Raw genomic sequence first — 21,715 nt, 5'->3', positions numbered from 1 at the left:
GCTAGACCCATACATTTCAGCAGGCAGTACATGTTACTCATGTGTATTCTCTCCCCTACCCGCCTTAAACAAATCAACTAGGTTGTGGGTGCGTTGTGTTGGCATTCTGGTGGCCCCAGGTGTTATCTGTATTTGCTCTGCTGTCTCTCTCTCAATATTGTGGTCCAGCCGCCATCTTATGTGTCAAGTGGCCAACTGATTGCTCAGCAGCCATCTTGTGTGTCCGTGTGCCCAGTGTCACCCTGCCCTGTGCCATCCCCCACTTCACCATCAAACCACAAAAACCAACCCAACTCCAGTTCCACTTATGTCTCCAAGTGAACATGTTGTCACATCACAAATCATTATTCCTGCAGTTTGATGTTTGAACCTCTCTAATCAGGGTATTTACCTGTCCACAGCACTACAATAACCACAATCAAAATCTCAAATTAGATCTTTGTGGGTGTGTTCATGATTTAATGACCTCTCCCATACTCTCTTCTAGCTTTTGTCACGGCCAACTTCCTGTTCAAGGATCTGGCAATGTTGACTCAACCCACAATTATGTATCCAGCCAAATTATTTCCCACAACTGCCTCTCTTCTTTTCCCTGCACTACACCCTCTATAGAATTGTAATCAGAATATTACAGAGGAGGAGGCCATTTGGCCAATGATGCCTGTGTGGATTATCTGAAACAGCTTCCTAAATAATCCCAATCAATATCTCCTCTACACTCTGAGATGCCGCACATGCCAATCGGTGTGCCAGCACATTGACTTCCAGGCTTGGAATTTGCTGGGAAAAAAACTGGAAAAAAACACAATCAGAGGAGACATTGATCCCCATGCTCTTATCTTACTTCTGCAGATTTCAAAACTTTTCTTTGTCAAACATTTCTGCCCTTTTACAAAGTGACTGTGAATTCTTTTATCCCTACTGATTGTGGTCTGCAATTCCATGATCTAACCACCTTTTGACTGAAGCCCTTAAAATTGATGCCCTCATGTGACCAACTCGTGAACCAGCAATAAATCGCTTCCCCAGCCTCCTATTTATTTCATCACTGCTGGGTCTTCTTTAAATCCTTTTTGTAGTTGGAAAGGACGTTTTCACAAAGCAGACTTCTCAAAATGCATAGTGTGCTGTAAAACTAGCATTCCTCCTTACAGTTAAGGAGAATATTTAGCCTCGGCAACATTCCAGTGGGTTATTCAAATCTGCAGGGTAACGGCATCAAACCTGATTATGTCAAGCGTGATCAACTTTCCAGTATAGGTCACTCTTGGAAAACCCTGTCTGATTTCTTTCCTGTTGCCAGACATGGGACTTTGGGACCAATTACCAGATACCAGCTGCTCCCTAGCAAAATTAAAATAAAACTAAGAGAAAGGGGGAATGACAGCTTGAGGATGATTCTTGTGTGTATCTCTCAGCATCACCTTGGGTGTTGCCTCCCTAAGCCTAAGTCACTGAGGGAATGGATGGGACTCATTTGTCTTTGTTAGTTTTTACCTGTTCCATCTTTCCATTTGCAAATCAGAAAAGCAGCCAGAATGGTGTAATTAAGCTTCTCCAGTGTTGAAGGGGTGGAACAAATGAATGTGAAGATTTATCTGCAAGAACCATTATTTTTATAGCTGCGTGTAAAATTCAGAATTATTTTCTTCCATTTCTGCCAAGTCACTTCAAATAAATTTATGCGAAGGCACAGGCTCCAGAATTTGGCTTCAATATAATTGTAGACATTTGATTAAACGTTTAGACAGTGTAAGAGGCAAGGGCAAGACAAAAATATATTACTTTAAATGATTTCGGTATGGAGACAAATGAAAGATGTATTGTTCATCCAAACAAGCAGTGCCAAGAGACCAGTAGGTTTGCTTCCAAGTTAACTCAATAGTTCTGTCAGTGCATAATTGATAATACTTAAAGGGTGAGTCCAAAGGATATTAGCTAACCTGGTGACATTCAAATATTGTTATGTCTCAAGAGAAACCATTAAGTTTTGAAAGTAGAACTTCAAACAATGAGTTATTAATTGAAAGCATTATGTGTTCATTGTTTTAAACAATAACTTTTACTGCATTGAAGTTAAACAAAATTAAACACTATATTTTATAAACAACTATTACTTGTGTCTGAAAGTCCCATCAGAACATTTTCCATTCTACTGTAAATTCCATCTTTGTGCTTCCCCTATATTTCATGGACTCTTGAGGATTCCCTCACTTCAGCTGAGACCAAACCCAGGTGTGCCACAGCCCTCAGGAATTCACTTTCATTCTCCACACTACTCCGCAGTTCTCCAAGATAAGAGATTGTGGTGTGCTGGGGGGCTTTCGATGGCCATCCAGCTAGGCAACCCAACTCTCTTTAACCACCTCACGTTTGTGGACATCCCAGCATCAGCACTGTTTTCTTACTATTGACTCCAAAATCAGAAACTTTCATTGGCTTTTGATAATTATTTCATTCCCAGTCTACAGCTACGAGAAAATTCTGTCTCTACTTATCAAGCTGGCCATGGAACCCAAATGCAATTGCTGGTAACTTTCTCCCTTACTTCCTTCCCAGCTCTTTCTGCTGCCAATATAAACTGCCTGTTTTCTTTGAAACCTCACATAGTTAAACCCAAAATAAAAGCATTCATCCACAAACTATCCCCATGGCAATGTGAAATTCCAGGACACCCAAGATACAGTTTAAATTAATCCTCACTTTGTAAAACATCCCTTTGATTCTGTGATGTAAATGAATGATTCATATCCCTAATGAAGACAACTGTAGACATCTTGTCTCTACTAAGACTGAGAAAGAGACCATGCCTTGTTTAATGTCTCCTTGCTCCCCTAACCAGTCCTATTAAGTAAATGTAGGTCATCCTTTGAATGACAATTACTTCAGACAGTTTACCAGCTTCCGACTAGATGCTTCAGTTATCATACTTGCAAAAATTCAACCACACAACTAATTATACACTTACTACATTCAGATCATGATTTTATTGTTCATTCATGGGATGTAGGCTTTATTGGCTGGACCAGAATTTGCTGCCTATTGTGTGGCTTGCAAGGGCCATTTCAGAAGATAGTTAAGAGTCAACCATATTGCTGTGGGTCTGGAGTCACATGTAGGCCAGTCCAGGTAAGAATGACACATTTCCTTCCCTAAGGGGTTTTTATGACAATCAACAATGATAACATTATTGCCATTAGGCTACCTTTTAATTCCAAATTTTACTGAATTCAAATTTCACTACCTGCCATGGTGGGATTTCAAACCTACATGCCTGGAACATCCTAGCACTCTGGATTATGAGTCCAGTGACATTCCCACTGCTCCACCACCTGACCAAGCTAGACATTGTTACAACAATTCCTGTTCCTTGATTTAAATACCCTGCTATTAACTGCAGGAATTGCCATTATGGCAACTCTTTGCTCATTCTAACCCTGATCCATGACACTGGAAACAGTTCAATTTCTGTAGAATAATTTCGACATTTGACATTAAACAACGATAAAGGTGGTGGATCCCTAGTGGGCTAGGTTTTACACCTCCACGCTATCTTCAGCACAGGGTCTCAAATGTTCCAATAGTGGTTTAGAATGGCGACAACATCAAGTAAAATACAACAGGAGATGACAAAGGCCACTACAATATTATGAAAAATACTAATACCAGTTTTGATTTTAAATAAACACAAGATTGAAGGATGAGGGAAAAATAATCTATTTCTGCGGATTTACCCAGTAAATTGTCAGCACAAAATTTGAAATATGAATGCAATTTTTAAAGAACAGATGCCAGCAGTTGACCTATTGAAGCGTTTGCCTTCTGTTAAGGAGCTTATTTGCACGTTCTCCAAATGCAAATGTTTTGCAAATATTTAAATTCACTTTTTGGAGTCCAGCTCTCATCTGTGAATGTTGCTCACTATTCTGAAATCCTGAAATTCAAACTTAACCCCCAGCAGTTTTCCTTTACCACACAAAGTCTTCTTAAACTCCTTTCCCCTGTCTCATCCACACCCTCTCCAACAAGTGCAAAGAATTCATGTATTTCTTTGTCACCAAGACTGAGATCATCCAATCAGATGCCCCTGTCACTTGCTCCTCTTTCCCTAGCCCACTGGGTCAAAGCTCCTCTAAACCTCCCTCTTCCCTCCCTCTGAACTAGAACCTCTCTTGAGCCTTTCATCTGTCTCCCTTCATGCCCTCTATAAGTGTATATTTTCCATGATACTGGCCTCTTGCTCAATGCTATTTCCACAAAATTATAGACTCCCAACTTAGATTAGGTTACTTACAGTGTGGAAACAGGCCCTTCGGCCCAACAAGTCCACACCAACCCGCAACCCACCCACACCCATTCATTCCCCTACACCTAACACTACAGGCAATTTAGCGTGGCCAATTCACATAACCTGCACATTTTTGGACTGTGGGAGGAAACCGGAGCACCCGGAGGAAACCCACACAGACACAGGGAGAATGTGCAAACTCCACACAGAGAGTCACCTAAGGGGGGAATTGAACCCGGGTCTCTGGTGCTGTGAGGCAGCAATGCCTAACCTCTGTGCCACCGTGCCGCCCCACTTAGCTTCCCATCTCACACTGGAGCTAACAAAATGTGTCCCTCTCTCAAATCAGCCTTTGGTGAAGAACAAAGAAACAGTGGAAAGAAAAATTTAAAAATAAACAAATTCACAAATAATATAAAGTTACCAGGGTGCTAAGGAGTAGCTTTCATCCATATTCAGCCACATTCCCATTCTATTCCACATCCTCTTAAATTTAAACACTTTAATTTTTAACATTTGATTGTATAAGACTGTAATAAAATGTGATAACCTTTGAATATTTTGATTCTGAACCTATTCCACTAACCTTCAATTATTGGCGAGTTTGAATTTATTGTTTTGCCAACCTTGGACCAATGAGATGATCCGATGTTGGGGGTATAAAAAAAAGCAGGCTTTTGAAAGTTAGACAGAGTAACTGCCATTGGGAGAAAGACCCAAAACATTGAAACACTCTCTTATGTTTATTGATCCATCAGATGCGGGTATCTCTGGCTGGGCCAGCCTTTATTGTCCAGTCCTCGTTGCCCATGAGAAGGTAGTGATGAACTACCTTGAACCTGTGCAAACCTTGGAATGTGGTTAGGAAATGAGCTTGATTGTGTGAGAAGGATTTGCTTAACAAAAAAACAAATTGCATTGAATGTAATTTTAACAGTTTTTCCAGCAGACTCCCACAATCCCACCAGATCAGATGCAATCTGAGCATGGCAATAAATGTATTGTCAAATGTGTTTCTGTGCAGGCTTCTATCTGAGTATGGTACTTTAGAAAAACAAATTTATGTATGTACGTTTTATGCTCACACACACTATTGGTGTGTAACCCAGTGAGACTCCAGTCCAGAGATAACTCTATGGATGCTGTCAAAGTTGTTTCCTGAGAAACTGTCAAGAGGCAGTCAAGCATTGACAATGGCCTATCTCTGATGCTCAAAGCCCTGTTACTGGCAGGGAGAACAGCTGAGGCTGTCACTCATTTGCACAGATACCAGACATGCATTCAGATCTCTGATTAGCAATCCATTTTATTTCAGTTTACAGATAACCCAAAGTTTTGAAAAGTACATCAAGGTTTAACTTTGTATCATTTATATATTTACAGACTTCCTTTGTCAATTTGATTAGATTAGATTTCCTACAGTGTGGAAACAGGCCCTTCGGCCCAACAAGCCCTCCGAAGAGTAATCCACCCAGACCATTTCCTCAGACTAATGCACCCAACACTATGGGCAATTTAGTATGGCCAGTTCACCTGACTGCACATCATTGGATTGTGGGAGGAAACCAGAGCACCCAGCTGACGTTTTACTTATTTATAGAAGTTTCAGGGAGGATCAACATTTATTATCCATCCCTAAAAGCAGCTCATATGGCGGTGGTGAACCAATATTTTGAATACAATTGAATAGTGTTATGAAGTTGAAGGCGTTTACTGTACCTTTACGAGAGAGTGATTGCTAAGAGCTTACAAGCACCTGTTGTACGACTAGCTAGCAGTCTCACTACTGAAAAATTGAAAATATGTAACATTTGGCTGTAAAATATATACCTGAGTTGGTTGCTGTTTTGACAACAATTTGAATTTAATCAATCAGTTTAAATTATGCCCCAGGATACTAAAACCCAATTGAGTTTGAATTTATTGTTTTGCCCACCTCAAACCAATGAGACGATCCGATGTTGGGGGTATAAAAAAGGCAGGCATTTTGCAAGTCAGACAGAGTAACCGCCATTGACAGAGAGACCCAAGACATTGAAACACTCTATATCAAAGGTACCTTTTGATATGAAACATATTCATCATAAAAGAAAGAAGATGACTTAGGGAGATCATCAGCTGGTAGGAGAAAGGCACTGATGACAACAACTATTGTATGGCTTTGAAATTAAGTTGATGTAATTTTACTAAGTGTTTTATTGGAACAGTATATTGTTATAGAGTTGGAGGCAGATAATAAGCAGTTAAGAGAAAGGCGGGGCTTAGAGTTGTGAATAGTTGTTGTTTAATGTTCACTTTTAGAGTTAATGAATAAATTGATACTATTTTCTTTAAATAGTTGAATTTAGGAGTTCTCTATTACTTCTATTTTAACAGATTATGATGCGAGGTGAGCTTTTCTGGGTGTTTGGTTTAATTAAAAGATGGGGCTGTTTCGAAGGGCAGTTGAGAGGGGCACACAGAGTAAGGACAGTGAACTTCTTTCCTTAAATTATTAACAAGGAAGGACACATTTGTATGTTGGACAGAACTGGCCAGTTACATAAAAATGAATAACACATTCAAAATCTTCCCAGCCCCTAAACAATGTGGGCATTGGTGAGAAAGTTTGTGTGAGACAGTCAGCGAGGAGCTTCCAGTCATTGACGGTGAAATGTCTCATTTTCCAACCAACTGTTGTTGGCGAGATGAGATTCTTGCTAAAGAGTGGCAAGAGATCTATTTGCACTTGTTAGTGTGCATTTACATCCTCATTATTAAGTGCGATGGCCTCATTGATTTAGTTTTCCATTCTCACAGCCATCACATAGAAACTAGACAGAAACAATTCCAACATGAAATTGAGAGCAGTAACTGACAAATTCAGCTCTCCACTTGCCACTCCTCCATCATTCACCAATACGTCAGGGTGAATTGGCAGAAACGCGCATACACCCCCATCAGGAAAGCAGGGTGCCAGTTATCCTCTAGCTGAGATGTCTGGGGCAACTAGAACAAACCGTGTTGGGAGCTACAGACTGCCAGTGTTAGCCAGGTGCACAGAGGGCCTTAGATATGGCACTGACACCAGGAATCATGAGAGGAGCCAGCAGCGGTCAAAGTTTCCAGATCAGCAGAGTTTTTTTTATATTTCACTTACGCGACATGGGCTGGCCAACATTTATTGTCTGTCCCTAGATGGCTTTAAGAAGGTGCCTTCCTGAACTACTGTGGTCCACATGCTGTTGGTTGACCCATGCTGCATTAGGAAGCGAATTCTAAGATTTTGATCCAATGACAGTGAAGAATCAGCAATATCTTTCCAGTTGGGATGGTGTTGGAGATAGTACACACTGCTGCTACTGAGCGTCAGTTGTGGAGGGAGTGGATGTATCACCAGTTAACTGGGTGGCCTTGTCCTGGATGGTGTCAAGCTTCTTGAATGTTGTTGGAGCTCAGGCAAGTGGGAAACAATCCTTCAAATAGCTGATTTGTGCCTTGCAGATGGTGGCCAGGCTTTGGGATGTCAGGAGGTGAGTTATTCACTGCAGTATTTTGAATTAGAATCCCTACAGTGTGGAAACAGGCCCTTCAGCCCAACAAGTCCACACTAACCCTCCAAAGAGTAACCCACCCATACCCATCCCCCTATTCTATATTTTCCCCTGACAAATGGACCTAGCCTACACATCATCCCTGAACACCATGGGCAATTTAGCATGGTTAGTTCACCTAACCTGCACATCTTTGGATTGTGGTAGGAAACCCACCCAGACTCCACACAGATAGTCGCCCGTGGCTGGAATTGAACCTGGGTCCCAGATACTCTGAGGCAGCAGTGCTAACCACTGAGCCAACATGCCACCCTATTTCTAGCTTCTGACTTGCTGTTATAGCAATTATATTTATGTGGCAAATTTAGTTGATTTTCTGGTTAATGGTAAGCACCCAAGATGTTGATAGTGATGGGAACAAATTTCAAGGTCAAGGAATGGTTAGATTGTCTCTAATTGGAGATGGTTATTGCCTGTTGTATGTGTGACACAGATGTTACTTGCCATTTGTCAGCTCAAGTCTGAATTTTGTATAGATCGTGTTGCATTTAACCATGAACTGCTTCAATACTTGAGGAATCACAAATGGTGCTGAACATTGTATTAGCGATGATTGCACCTCGCCACTTCTGACCTTACGGTGGAGGAACGGTCATTGATGAAGCAGCTGAGGATGGTGGGATGTAGTACTGAGGCCTTTGTAATATATAATAATCAATGGATGCACTATCTTAGTTGTAGGTTCCTTTAAGACCCTAGGATGTAGGCCATCAGGCTCTGGGGACTCATCTGCCTTCAATCCCAATAGTTTGCTCATGATGATGATTGTTCTAAGTTTCTCAGTCTCTATAACCTCTGCGTTACCTGTTACTATGGGGAATGGTACGAGTGTCATCTACCATGAAAACTGAAGCAAAATATAGATTTGTTGACTATTTTATTTCTGTCTCAACCACAGCAATTGGGAGCAATTGGCTTTCTACTTAAATATCTGCCATTGCTCATCACCTATCTTACATTTAGTCTTTCCAACCAGTATGTGAGAGCCAAATCTGGCTCCAAGCCAATGTAATTACGTTTGTTCAACTCCAGAATCCTGGTGAGGGACTCTAGTTTCTCACTCTCCAATTGAATTTGAAATTCTAGAATGCTATGACCACTCTTCCTCAGCTGATTCTTTACTGTGGGATCATTAACTAATCTCACTACATTACAAAATATGAAAACCAGATTAATCCGTTCCCCAGTTGATTTCCTGACATATTGCTCCAAGAAACATTGTCTCAAATATATTCAATGAATTCTACCTCAAGGCTACTCTTGCCATTTGGTTAATTCAGTGTGTGTGTGGTAAAACCACCAATGATTACTGCTGTATCTTTCTTACAAGCCCCCAGTATATCCTGGCTTGTACTATACCCTATTAGTACTCCCACCAAGGACTTCTTTCTCTTGCTAGTTCTTATTTCTGTCTAGATTCTTAATTCAGTGGTGATATCATTTCTCACTTCAGCATGATTGCCATCTCCTTTTCCTTCCTGCCTAACCTTCTGAAACACTGAGTTTCAATCCCCAATCCTGGTCTCCTCACAACCATGTCTCAGTAATCTGTGCCAAATCATCCCCATTTTTCTCTATTTGGGCTGTTAGTCATTATATAGTCCTGAATGCTTTGCACATTCAGATACAAATTTTCCTACTTTTGCACCAATGCTTGGTATAATATAACATTCACACATCCTGTCCCTTTATTTTCTGGTGACAATCACAATCATCACAAAACTGTACTCCTGCCTCCTCATTTTAGTTTGCTTTTCTAATTTTCCATGTAGTTGAACCTTACTCCCATTGCTCTGTTTAAAGCCCTATCTACAGCCCTAGTTATGTGATTCACCAGGACTTTGGTCCCAACATGGTTTAGGTGGAGCCTGTCCCATTGGTTCCCTCCTTCCCCATTCCTGCTGCCAATATCCCCTGAATTCAAACCCATTTCTCCCATATTAATCTTTAAGTCTTGCATTTATCTCTTTAGATTTATTGTCCCGGTGCAGTCTGTGGCCAGAGATTATTATGATTTTGGTTCTGCTTTTTAATGTAGCCCTTAGCTGCTCATATCCCCTCAGCTGAACCTCTTTCCTGATTCTACCTATATTCTTGGTACCTATGTGAACCACAACTGGATTTCTCCCTTCCCACTCCAGGTTCTTCTGCAATCCACATGAGATATCCTGAACCTGGGCACTAAGCAGGAAATTAAGCCTCTGGGAGTCCTGCTCCTGGTCACAGAGAAGAGAGTGTCTATTCCCCTGACTGTATGATCCCCAACTAAAACTACACCTCCCTTTTCTCTCTTGTACATCATCTAAATAGTGAGAGATTGCAGAGCTCTGATTTGCAGAGGAATCCAGTATATGATTTAAAAAAGAGTAAATGCACAGCAAGTAATCAGTAATGGTAATAAAATATTATTGTTTATTGCAAGGTAAATTGAGTACAAAAATAGACAGACTGTACTTCAGTTATACAGCATATTGGTGATCTGGATTACTGTGTATTGTATTGGTCTACTTAATAAAGGAAGGATGTAAATGTTTTCTAAGAAGTTTAGAGTCTAATGTTTATTAGACTAATACCTGGAATGGGTGGCTTGACTTATGGGGAATGGTGGAACAGGCTGGGCTTTTATCTGTTGGATTTTCGAAGAGTGAGAAGTGACTTATAAGAAACATAAAAGATCCTGAAGAGTCTTGACCAGGTGGATGGGAATTCCTCATGTGGAAGAACTTAGAACTAGGAGTAATAGTTTAAAAACAAAGGGTTTGGCCATTTAAAATAGAGATGAGGAAAATTGTTTTCTTATAGAGAATTGTATGTCTTTGAAAATCTTCCTGAAAAAACAATGGAAGTGAAGTCCTTCAATAGTTTGTAGGACAGAGATAGATAAATCACTGCCAAGCAAAGGGTGGAAGCTTATTGCGATAGATGGGATTGTGCAGTAATCAGATCAGCCACAATTTTAACGAATGACAGAACAGGCTGGAGGGGCCAAGTGGCCTAGTCTTGCTCCCAATTCTTCTGTTCATAAATGAAGGATATTAATGATCCAGGCAGTTTTATATACTCTGGTTGCCTGAATATTCACCATTACAGATCATGTTTTAAAATGTAGATTTAATTCAACTATTTAATTAAATTCTCCTGCTATTCTGGTAGGATTTTAACTCTATTACTCATGTTACTAGTCCAATAACATAGCCTCTTTGAGCCATTGTAAGCCTTGTGTGGTTTTTTTACGTTTCTAATCCAGAAGAAATGGGATCAGCTATGTTATCCCAATTTGAGCTTTGGTTAACGTTAATTAACTCAGCCCAGATCGGAAGCCAGATCAGATGCACTTCTGATTTGTTAGCTAAGGTATGCATTGAAAAAACTCACTCTGCTATTGGTAAGTTGCACTTGTTTTAACATTGCTAAATAGCTGCTTTAAACAGAAACAAGCATTTCCCTAAATGACAGTAAATCTCACTTCAATTTGTTGCCTGCTGTTCCCTTGACAACATTTTCACCCTTCAAGCAGTACCGCAGTAATTTCTACGTTCAAAAACATGATACTCATTTGAATATCATGAATAACAAAGGTATGTGAAAAATGTCTATCTAAAGAGCTAGACATATTGATATACTTACAATAGAACAAGTTAATAATAGACTTCGACTCGAGCATTCAACACATTCAAATCAAGGCAAATCCAGTCCTTCCTTTCAAATTTTTTTATTGATAACCTGCAATGAAATTAGATTCTTGACTGGGAAGGAGAGCAGGATTTACAGGGAGAAGGCAGAATGGGTTTGAGAAACATATCAGCCATGATTAAATGGTGGACCAAACTCAACGGGCCCAATGGCCTAATTTTACTCCTATATTTTATGGTCTTCAGATAAATATCCATCATTTAACCACAATGGCAATATAGGTGAAAGAGAAGAAAAAGTGATTTTGGAAGTGGTATAGGCCTGGTTCAAAGGTAGATGATAGAGGGTGGTGGTGGAGGGTTGTTTTTCAGACTGGAGGCCTGTGACCAGTGGAGTGCCACAAGGATCAATGCTGGGTCCACTACTTTTCATCATTTATATAAATGATTTGGATGTGAACATAGGAGGTATAGTTAATAAGTTTGAAGATGATATCAAAATTGGAGGTGTAGGGAACAATGAAGAAGGTTACCTCAGGTTACAACAGGATCTTGATCAGATGGACCAATGGGCTGAGGAGTGGCAGATGGACTTCAATTTAGATAAATGCAAGGTGCTGCATTTTGGGAAAGCAAATCTTAGCAGGACTTATACACTTAATGGTAAGGTCCTAGGGAGTGTTGCTGAACAAAAAGACCTTGGAGTGCAGGTTCATAGCTCCTTGAAAGTAGAGTGAAGAAGGCATTTGGCATTCTTTCCTTTATTGGTCAGAGTACTGAGTACAGGAGTTGGGATGTCATGTTGTGGCTGTGCAGGACATTGGTTAGGCCACTGTTGGAATATTGCATGCAATTCTGGCCTCCTTCCTATCGGAAAGATGTTGTGAAACTTGAAAGGGTTCAGAAAAGATTTGCAAGGATGTTGCTAGGGTTGGAGGATTTGAGCAAAGGGAGAGGCTGAACAGGCTGGGGTTGTTTTCCCTGGAGTGTTAGAGGCTGAGGGGTGACCTTATAGAGGTTTATAAAGACATGAGAGGCACAGGTAAGATAAATAGACAAAGTCTTTTCCCTGGGGTGGGGGAGTTCAGAACTAGAGGGCATAGGTTTAGGGTGAAAGGAGAAAGGTATAAAAGGGACCTAAGGGTCAACATGTTTTCATGCAGAGGGTTGTGAGTGAATGGAATGAGCTGCCAGAAGAAGTAGTAGAGGCTGGTACAATTACAGCATTTAAGCAGCATCTGGATGCGTATATGAATAAGAAAGGTTTGGAGGGATATGGGCCAAGTGCTGGCAAATGGGACCACATTAGGTTAGGATATCGGGTCAGCATGGACGAGTTGGACTGAAGGGTCTGTTTCCGTGCTGTACATCTTTATGACTTTCTGACTCTAAGTTGTTATCAGTGAATGCCATATTTTGGTTTTAAGGGCCTGCGGTTTGGAAAGAGATTTATAGGCCAGGGATATTTTAAGTTCAGGCAAAATCTGGAGCAGAAGATTGTCATAAATCTTCATTTGGTATGAGGGAACATTGGAGAATTGCATTTACTCACCAGGGTATATTTGAACATCTGGGTTGTGAAAAGGATCAATCAAGAACAGCAATTTGCATTTATATATCATCTTTTACATTGAAAAATGCAGGTATACAAAAATCAACATTAATAGCAGGAGACATATGAGAATATAATCAATAAGGCAGGCTGTGGAGCAGGGGGTGAGGATTGACTGGATAAAGAGATTTAGAAGATTGTTCCTAAATGTAAGACTGAATAGTGTAGAGCAGAGCTAAGAGAAAATGCACATACAATCATAGCCGCAAGAGTTAAGGGCACATGGAAGTTGGGAAGATTTTCCAAATGTAAAAATGGGGCAAAGTCACCAACTTGCAAATGAGAACAAGTATTTACAGTTTGGTGCACTGGTACATAGAGAGTTATGGGAAATCTGAAAGTAGAAAGTGATACTTAACTAGGTATTAGCGAAGGGTAAATTGCAGACTGGAGACTTTTATGGACTGTTGTGAAAGGTGCTGGAGCTTTGCCTGCAGGAAGCAAAGGAGAACAATGGTAGGGCAGAGGTGACCAATGTTGCAGATGTGATGATCTTGGTGCAGAAACAAGAGCAGAATTGGATAGAGATGGGGCATTCATTTCAGAGAGCTAGAAGTGAAGAATTTTAGGAAGAAGCCAAAGGGAATAATTTCACTTCCAAATATTAAGTTGGACAAACTGTGGCTCACGTATGTTCATAATAGGAGGTCAGGCTGTGCAGAAAGAGCCATGGAACTTAGAAGAGTAACAGAAAAAATGAGTTGTGTCTGGTCAGTACACATACAGGTGAAAGATCATCAAAGGCATATTAAAAAATAAAAACACAAAAGATTTCAAGAGAGAGAGAATTTGGAAATTATAGCTGAAAAAGGATCATTTAGCAAGTGACAAGCTGTTTATTACACAGTGCCCAGTGCCAACAGTGAGTGTAGGAGGTTTGATCAGTAAGTTTACAGATAATACTAAAAATTGATGGGGTGCTAAATTGTAAGGAGGATAACTTTACACTACAGGAGGGTATAATGGGCTGGTCAGTTGGGATAAATGTGAGGGCGATGCCCTTGGGCAGGACAAACAAGGCAAGGAAATACATGATGCACAGTAGGACCCTGAGAAGCAGCGAGGATCAGAGGGACCTTAGTGTGCACGTACATTCTTTGTATAATACAGAGCCAAAAGGCAAGGTAAGGACAGTGCAGGGGAGAGAGAGAGAGAGAGAGAGAGAGAGAGAGAAAACCTACACAGTTACCGCCTTTCCTGTTTGAATTCGTGTATCGCTGAATATCGGAGTGCATCTGGGAAAATTAAAAAACAGTGAATTTCACAACTGATCTTGGAGGAACTGGTTTGGATGAAGTTTACAACACAGAATTAGATAAGTTAATTGTTGTTTTAAGTCTGTCCAAAAGAAAGGCTGTATTAGTGAGTACAGTGGGTTCTTTCTTGATTATATGCTTTTGGAGATAAGTCTCTTGATTAAACTTAAAATATAAGCCATAACTATTCATTTAACCAGGTGCAGTGTTTTGTAGAGGAATAAGACGGTATTATTTTCTGGGTCTGTAGATTGTGAAGGAGCAAAAATGGCCTTTGCAGTAATATGCACTTCTTGTCAGATGTGGGAGTTTAAAGAGAGCTGAAGGATTGTATCTGCGGATTGTAACTGCCATAAATGCTGCTGGATGTGAATCTTATCAGACCGAATGGATCAGTTGGAGAGACAGATAGAAGCGATTAGGAATTTGCAACACAAACAGTATGTGATGGATGAAAGTTATAGGAAGGGGGAAAGTCTCAGATACAGTCACATAGATAGATTAACTCCAGGAAGAGTAAGAGAGGTAGGCAGCTAGTGCAGGAGTCTTTTGTGGATATACCCATTTCAAACAGGTATGCTGTTTTGGAAAATGTAGGGGGTGATGGATTCTCAGGGGAACACAGCACAAACAGCCAAGTTTCTGGTATTGAGACTGGCTCTAATGCAACAATATGTCGGCTTCCAAGAGATCAATTGTGTTAGGGGATTCTGTAGTCAGAGGTACAGACAGACGTTTCTGTGGCCAGCAGAGAAAAAGCAGAATGGTGTGTTGTTTCCCTCGTGCCAGGATCAAGGATGTCTCAGAGAGGGTGCAGAATGTTCTCACGGGGGAAAGGGGTCAGCAAGAGGTCATTGTCCACATTGGAACCAACGATATAGGAAGGGAAAAGGGTAAGACTCTGAAGAGAGATTATAGAGAGTTAGGCAGGAATTTAAAAAAGAGGTCCTCATGGGTAGTAATATCTGGATTATTCCCGGTGCTACGAGGTAGTGAGGGCAGGAATAGGAGGATAGAGCAGATGAATGCATGGCTGAGGAGCTGGTGAATGAGAGAAGGATTCACATTTTCGGATCATTGGAATCTCTTCTGGGGTAGAAGTGACCTGTACAAGAAGGATGGATTGTACCTAAATTTGGAGGGGACTAATATACTGGCAGAGAAATTTGCTTGAACTGCTTGGGAGGATTTAAACTACTAATGTGGTGGGTGGGGGTGGGGGGCAGGGGGTAGGACCCAGGGAGATAGTGGGGAAAGAGATCAATCTGAGACGGGTACAGCTGGGAGCAGAAGTAAGTCAAACAGTCAGGGCAGGCAGGGACAAGGTAGGAGTAATAAATTAAACTGCATTTATTTCAATGCAAGGGGCCTAACAGGGAAGGCAGATAAACTCAGGGCATGGTTAGGAACATGGGACTGGGATATCATAGCAATTACAGAAACATGGCTCAGGGATGGGCAGGAATGGCAGCCTAATGTTCCAGGATACAAATGCTACAGGAAGGATAGAAGTGGAAGCAAGAGAGGAGGGGGAGTGTCATTTTTGATAAGGGATAGCATTACAGCTGTGCTGAGAGAGGATATTCCCGGAAATACATCCTGGGAAGATATTTGGGTAGAACTGAGAAATAAGAAAGGGATGATCACCTTATCGGGATTGTATTATAGACCCCCCAATAGTCAGAGGGAAATTGAGAAACAAACTTGTAAGGAGATCTCCGCTATCTGAAAGAATAATAGGGTAGTTATGGTAGGGGATTTGAACTTTCCAAACATTGACTGGGACTGCATAGTGTTAAAGGTTTAGATGGAGAGGAATTCCTTAAGTGCACACAAGACAATTTTCTGATTCAGTATGTAGATGTATCTATTAGAGAAAGTGCAAAACTTTCTGCTGGGAAATAAGGCAGGGCAGGTGACTGAGGTGTCAGTGGTGGAGCACTTTGGGGCCAGCGACCATAATTCTATTCATTTTAAAATAGTGATGAAAAAGGATAGACCAGATCTAAAAGTTGAAGTTCTAAATTGGAGAAAGGCCAATTTTGACGGTATTGGGCAAGAACTTTCGAAAGCTGATTGGGGCCAGATGTTCGCAGATAAAGGGACGGCTGGAAAATGGGAAGCCTTCAGAAATGAGATAACAAGAATCCAGAGAAAGTATATTCCTGTCAGGGTGAAAGGGAAGGCTGGTAGGTGTAGGGAATGCTGGATGACTAAAGAAATTGAGGGTTTGGTTAAGAAAAAGAAGGAAGCATATGTCAGGTATAGACAGGATAGATTGAGTGAATCCTAAGAAGAGTATAAAGGAAGCAGGAGTATGCTTAAGAGGGAAATCAGGAGGGCAAAACGGGGACATGAGATAGCGTTGGCAAACAGAATTAAGGGGAATCCAAAGGGGTTTTACAAATATATTAAGGATAAAGGGGTAACTAGGGAGAGAACGGGGCCCCTCAAAGATCAGCAAGGCGGCCTTTGTGTGGATTAATCCCCAGGACCTCATCAGGTGGACCCAAGAACTCTGTGGGAAGCGAGAGAAGTGATTGCTGGGCCTCATGCTGAGATATTTGTATCTTCGATAGTCACAGGTGAGGTGCCGGGGGTTGGCAAACGTGGTGCTACTGTTTAAGAAGGGCGCTAAAGACAAGCCAAGGGATCTATAGATGGGTAGGAGAAAGTGAGGACAGCACATGCTGGAGATCAGAGCTGAAAAATGTGTTGCTGGAAAAGCGCAACAGGTCAGGCAGCATCCAAGGAGCAGGAGATTTGACGTTTCGGGCATAAGCCCTTCTTCAGGAATGAGGAGGGTGTGCCAAGCAGGCTAAGATAAAAGGTAGGGAGAAAGGACTTGGGGGAGAGGCATTGGGAATGCGATAGGTGGAAGGAGGTTAACGTGAGGGTGAGAGGCCGGAGAGAGGGTGGGGGCGGACAGGTCGGGAAGAAGACTGCAGGTCAAGAAAGTGGTGCTGAGTCCAAGGGTTGGGACTGAGATAAGGTGGGGAGGGGGAGGCGAACTGAGGAAGCTAGAGAAATATGCATTCATCCCTTGTTGTTGGAGAGTTCCTAGGCAGAAGATGAGGCGCTCTTCCTCCAGCCGTCATGTTGTCATGGTCTGGCGATGGAGGAGGCCAAGGACCTGCATGTCCTTGGCAGAGTGGGAGGGGAAGTTAAAGTGTTCAGCCACAGGGCGGTGGGGTTGGTTGGTGCGGGTGTCCCAGACCTGACCTGCTGCGCTTTCCAACAACACATTTTTCAACTATAGATGGGTGAGCTTGACCTTGGTGGTGGGCAAGTTGTTGGAGAGAATCCTGAGGGACAGGATGTACATGTATTTGGAAAGGCAAGGACTGATTTGGGACAGTCAACATGGCTTTGTACATGGGAAATCATGTCTCACAAACTTGATTGAGTTTTTTGAAGAAGTAACAAAGAAGATTGATGAGGGCAGAGCAGTAGATGTGATCTATATGGACTTCAGTAAGGCGTTTGACAAGATTCCCCATGGGAGACTGATTAGCAAGGTTAGATATCATGGAATACAGGGAGAACTAGCCATTTGGATACAGAACTGGCTCAAAGGTAGAAGACAGAGGGTGGTGGTGGAGAGTTGTTTTTCAGACTGGAGGCCTGTGACCAGTGGAGTGCCACAAGGATCGGTGCTGCGTCCTCTACTTTTTGTCATTTACATAAATGATTTGGATGCGAACATAAGAGGTATAGTTAGTAAGTTTGCAGATGACACCAAAATTGGAGGTGTAGTGGACAGCGAAGAGGTTTACCTCAGATTACAACAGGATCTGGACCAGGTGGGCCAATGGGTTGAGAAGCGGCTGATGGAGTTTAATTCAGATAAATGTGAGGTGCTACATTTTGGGAAAGCAAATCTTAGCAGGACTTATACACTTAATGGTAAGGTCCTAGGGAGTGTTGCTGAATAAAGAGACCTTGGAGTGCAGGTTCATAGCTCCTTGAAAGTGGAGTCACAGGTAGATAGGATAGTGAAGAAGGTGTTTGGTATGCTTTCCTTTATTGGTCAGAGTATTGAGTACAGGAGTTGGGAGGTCATGTTGCAGCTGTACAGGACATTGGTTAGGCCACTATTGGAATATTGCGTGCAATTCTAGTCTCCTTCCTATCGGATGTTGTGAAACTTGAAAGGGTTCAGAAAAGCTTTACAAGGATGTTGCCAGGGTTAGAGGATTTGAGCTTTGGGAAAAGGCTGAACAGGCTGGGGCTGTTTTCCCTGGAGCGTCGGAGGCTGAAGGGTGACCTTATAGAGTATTACAAAATTATGAGGAACATGAATAGGACAAATAGACAAAGTCTTTTCCCTGGGGTGGGAGAGTCCAGAACTAGAGGGCATAGGTTTAGGATGAGAGGGGAAAGATATAAAAGAGACCTAAGGGGCAACTTTTTCACGCAGAAGGTGGTACGTGTATGGAATGAGCTGCCAGAGGAAGTGGTGGAGGCTGGTACAATTGCAACGCTTAAGACGCATTTGGATGGGTATATGAATAGGGAGGGTTTGGAGGGATATGGGCCGGGTGCTGACAGGTGGGACTGGATTGGGTTGGGATCTCTGGTCGGCATGGACAGGTTGGACCAAAGGGTCTGTTTCCACGCTGTACACCTGTATGACTCTAAGTAGTGACTTTTTTATCTCCACTGTAACTCCTCAGCTGCAGTGCATCTCTCATTGATGCAGAATTACCTGATTCTGAGGATCTCCTTAATGAATAAAGCATGCCCATTGGGGTACGTGCTTCACCATCTTTCACCACTACCCTAATGGTGCAATGTACCTCTTGGTTTGGGGCATTACTTCTTATAGACAACACCTCCCTGATCTTGGTGTCTACCCCTGCTAGAGTAGAATTTACAACCTTTCAACAACTGGGGTCACTATCCTCCGATATCAACCATATACCTTGTGACAAGCTTGTTTCATATTAGTGATGCAGAGTCTGCCAAATGTGAGTGGGTATTGTGGGAGAACAATGGGAGATCTTGGTGTACAGTGTATTTCCATGAACTATTTTTAGCAAAAAAAAGGCATGTATCTGTATAAAAAGCAGAACAAACACAGAAACATCCACTTAATGTTTGAACTGAAGCCGGAACCAGAGGAAAGAACATCCCCTGGAGACTTCATACAGCAAATTAAAACCTAAAGCCTTCCTTCACACTGTAAGATGATTGCTTTTGTCATCCAGTACATTTGTAATTTGGTGAGGTAGAATAGCCTGTTATATACATTCACATAGTGGATTGTACTTTTGCCCTTCGGCAGACAGCACAGGATTACTGCAGAAAAATAGAAGAAATGCAAATGTTGTAAATCTGCTCAGCAGGTATGACAGCACCTGCTGAGAATAGATAGGCTAACATTCTGCTCCCTGACTTTCTTTTTCAGGTAGGCCAAAGTAAGGACTGCAGATGCTGCAGATTAGAGAATAGAGTGTGGTGCTGGAAAAGCAGTTGGTCAGGCAGCATCTAAGGAGCAGGAGAGTTGATGTTTCGGGTTAAAAGCCCTTCATTCCTGATGAAGGACTTTTGCCCGAAACGTCGACTCTCCTGCTCCTTGGATGCTGCCTGACCCACTGTGCTTTTCTAGCACCACACTCTCGATTCTTTCTCTTTTAGGTGCTGACTGGCCTATTGTGTCTCTATAACTTCTTTTCTCTATTTCACATGCTTTTGTGCCCAGTAAACATTTTTATATCCGTTATGCCCCAACAGATCATCAGGTGGCGTGTGACGTGAGTATATTGGTTGGGAACTTGTGGAGAGAGGAGAAAGAAAGGGATCGGTCCCTTTGTTTAGCAAATGTTGATTTGTCTTTCTCTTGCAAAGCTTTTGTAACCCATGTCAGAGTATACACAGTTGCTTTGAAATGCTCTTTGTTTAACTGGTGAATTAATCACGTGCTTGTCTGTTTCTCAGCCAACAGGGTCTAGAATGTAAAAAGTAGAAATTAATAATACAACTGAGCAGTAATGAATTATTGAGGAATTGCTGCACACATTCATTCTTCTTGTTTGCGTAAACAAAGTACACTCCAATGCACATGCATTACATTTGCAAGTCTGTTTAATAATTAGCAGCACTGAGCAATCATCAGAAAAGTGTACATTTTACAGAAATTTATTGGATCATTTGTTTTGACCCCTATTTATAAAGATGATTCAATCCACAAGTTTTAAGTAGTTATTATCTTGCTGTCTATTCTCAGTTCCTCTTTAGCATGCGAGGTCAATACTTGAAAGTAGGTCTCACCGCAACATCCCAGTCTCCTGCAAATGGGCAGGTCCCAAATTCACTCCAGCCACAACGAGGATTGAACTCTGTGCTACTAGCAACATGCTGATCTGTGCCAACCATCCAGCCGGCTGGGCCAACCACAACTCTTCACTGCCAAGATGTCTGAGCTGTTGAGGCAATATACATTTTTCATGTAATAGCCTACAGCGTTGGGGAGTGATGACAGAGGATCCAATCTCTTTAAGTCACTAGGAATCCTTCTTGCTCTTACTGCCTGCCATTGACCTAAGCTGGAAGAATTTACTGCTCAACCTGTTTGACCACATTGTTACTTATCAACCCAAGCTGTTCACAAACAAGTTTGTGTCACGCATGTGCCCATCAACAACCATCTCCAACAAGAGAGAATCTAACCATTCTCCCTTGATATTCAATGGCATTACCATCACTGAAACTCCCACTACTAACATCCTGGGGTAGGGGAAGAGGTTACCCCAGGATGTTAACCAGAAACTAAACTGGGCCAGGCATTTAAATACTGTGGCTACAAGAACAGATCAGAAGCAAGTAATTCTGCAGCAAGTAACAAGGGCAGCAGATACATGAAACCTCACCACTGGCAAGTTTCTTTCAAGCTACACACCATGCTGACTTGAAATGACATTGTGTTGCCCCACTGTCACACAGTCTAAATCTTGGAACTCCCTCCCCAACTATACTGTGGCTGTACATACACTAAATGAACTGCAGCAATTCAAAAGGACCATTCTCAAGGTCAGTAAGGGATGGACAATAAATTCTGACCCAGCCAGCCAAGTTCGCATCCTTTGAATGAATAAGTAAAATCTTCTTCCTTGGCCATCAAGTTATAGAGTGGGACTTGAACCCAGGACTTCTGGCTCCAAGTCTGTTACACAGCCCACAGTACCATAAAACCTCCTTTGGCAACATTACACTCTACAAATAACAATTGGCAATATTAGCATTTATTTTAAAAGTGCTAATGCTTCTTTGCAGATAATACATCAAGAAATATCATGAAAATATGTCAAATGTGGTATCACCAACAATGGCCC

The 21,715-nt window shown here is 41.7% G+C and overlaps 1 protein-coding gene across 2 annotated transcripts in view; it reads right to left on the bottom strand.

The window, feature by feature from the left end:
- The window catches only part of ankrd13b (ankyrin repeat domain 13B), a 368,410-nt gene that overhangs the window by 314,473 nt on the left and 32,222 nt on the right, over positions 1 to 21,715 (bottom strand). The gene's annotated exons all lie outside the window — the stretch shown is intronic.

The sequence above is a fragment of the Hemiscyllium ocellatum genome, chromosome 31 (assembly GCF_020745735.1).
Source record: "Hemiscyllium ocellatum isolate sHemOce1 chromosome 31, sHemOce1.pat.X.cur, whole genome shotgun sequence".
Lineage (NCBI taxonomy): Eukaryota > Metazoa > Chordata > Chondrichthyes > Orectolobiformes > Hemiscylliidae > Hemiscyllium > Hemiscyllium ocellatum.
The sequence above is the reverse complement of the archived record's forward strand: the minus strand, read 5'-3'. Positions and strand labels throughout refer to the sequence as shown.